This window comes from Cynara cardunculus, assembly GCF_001531365.2.
Source record: "Cynara cardunculus var. scolymus isolate 2C chromosome LG 1, CcrdV1, whole genome shotgun sequence".
Classification (NCBI taxonomy): Eukaryota; Viridiplantae; Streptophyta; class Magnoliopsida; order Asterales; family Asteraceae; genus Cynara; species Cynara cardunculus.
The window spans coordinates 2,497,038-2,499,719 of NC_037528.1; positions in this window are offsets into that span (position 1 = coordinate 2,497,038).

Here is a 2,682-nt window from a genome sequence, read left to right on the forward strand (position 1 = left end):
ATGAACGGGTTTAAGAGTTTTAAGAGTTTAAGAGTTTAAGAGTTTTTAAGAGTTTTAGCCAAATGCATTATAATATAGTATAGATTAAGTCTCTGCACTGTTTTTTTGAATGAAAAAATCATTAATTTTTTTTTTTATTTTGACTCCTTAAGTCCCTAAACATTATTTTAATAAACAAACAATCCCACTTTTAAAAATTAGTTACTTACATCTTTTTAACCCAAAAAAGTTACGTCAACCGATTAGTAAAAGTTCGATAGTTTATTTATTTACAAAAAACAAGGTCTTAATCATTCAAAATGTGAAAGTCTAATGATTTTTCATTCAAAAAAATAGTTAAACGACTTAACATTCAAAATGAGAAAGTTTAATGGTTTTTTCGCTAAAAAATAGTTTAAGGACTAAATCATTCAAATAAGAAAGTTTGTTGCATTTTTTTGGACTTTTTCCTAAACCAAAATAACAAAAGTTCAATAGTTTATTTACTCAGTTTTTCCCCATAAATTCAATCAAAACTCATTGGGTTTTCTAAACTTTTTTCATCAAAATTTCATAATCAGTTACCATCATTGAATCCATTTGATATCTTGACCAAAATTTCAAACGGATCAAAATCTTATCAAAGACCGAACCTTTCAGCGAAAGCGTTATGGAAAAAACCGGATTGAAATATAGGCATGGATATTCAGGTCGAAAAGAATGACGCGGATCATGTCCTTAGGCCGTTGAGCGAAACTCTTGATATCTAAAATTGATATTCAAATTAAAATACTTTAAACCGATCAGACCAATTAAACCGTTACGGTTCGAACCACTTACTTACTTTAACCATAAAACCATACATCCGGTTTTTAATCCATTGAAAATGGTTTATATCGTAGGGAACAAATGATTCAAATTCAAACACCGTGGCGTCAACGTTGGCCTTTTTTAGTTTTCCGTTTTCGTAAGCATCGCTTGTTGTACATCGTGCATTAGAAAAAGTACCTTCTGTAACTGTAATTTTAATAATTTACTCAAAAAAGAATAATTAATAGTTGGTGGTGGGTCTACCGATTTAAGCTTCTTGAAGCATAAATTCAGCCACTTGTCGACCATTGTATGGCTAGACGTTGACACATCATACACCTATTTTATTCATTACTATATATAAATATTTGCGTAAACTACAAATATGTGAATATTTATTTATATTTCCATAAAATCATTTCTTTATTTTTTATGTGAGATTTTGTGTTCGAGTATTTTATTGTAAAAAATATATATTAAATTTAAAATTAAAAGCTAAAAATTAAAAAAATGACATAAAATTAGAACATGGATTTGAAGCAAACCAATTATATCAGAAGAAACGTGTATCATTATTATTATTGTTTCAAAATATATACGGTTGCACAAAACAAAATGATGTGGTGATACCTTTCATGACCCTATAACTCGTTACACTACGACGGAGGAATGATGCGAAGGCGCATGCCGTCATATCGAATAGATTGTGTCCACCCGTGGACTTCATACCCAACTATGAACAGTGTCACTAAACTTTATTAAGTACAATGATACTTACCGTTTGAAAATGATACTTTAACTCGATGCTGTTAAAAAATTTCACTTAAATGAGGGGTATTTTCTTTCGTTTACCCATTTTTTTTGTCTTGTTTCATACCCAAATAAACGATTTTAATTCGATAGACCATTTTCAAAACAAAAATACATACCATATTGACTATTATTATCTATATTATATTATAAAATATTTGACAAGAACTCTTAAAAATCATTTTTTATGTATAAAGTACTGTATATTGATGCATATTACTTAAAAATGAAAATTATAAGTAAATTATGCATAAATACAACTTATTAAAGCTCGTTGTTTGAATTCGTATAACTAACTGCGGATAAACATAATCAAATAAAGGATAAACATCTAATTCTAAAATATAATTAAGATAATTATCGAGTTCTAACAAAATAATTAATTATTATTTTTATAAGAAAATTATATTATTAAACCAAATATAAATTACTTCGTTATTAAACATAAATTAAATTATAATAAAAAAATTAATAAAAAAATTACACAAAAAATAGGAATTTTAAATAGTTAACTTAATACTAATATCGATATATTTTTGTCAAATTTTTATGATATCCTCAAATTTATATTTTATTTAAAAATAAAAACATTATCGTTTTTTCAAAATCACATAAGACCATACTATAACATCGATTGAGATAAAAAATAAATAAAATATTAAAATCAAGATGTAACTCGCTGCATTACGCAAGTATCTTTATAATACTTAATAAAGTTTTGAAACATTGTTCATAGTTGGATGTAAACTAGCAGGGGGACCAAAATTATAATTTACTCTAAATATTTACATAAAAATTCTTGATTAACATTTAATTTAAAAATACCTGAAATTAAAGTTGTATTTATTAATTCAAACATATATATCCAAATACGTGATTCAAGGAGATACTCCTTACATTTGAATTTTTGAATTCTAATTCAAATATAATGTATTCAATTCGGTTAAGTAATTTTCGATTGTACCCTTTGCAACAAAAGTTGTACCTATGGTCAAACCATGGTCAAAGACAAACGATTTTTAAACACTTGTACCGTCTGCATTGAAACTTGTACATTTGGAAACATATATATATATATATATA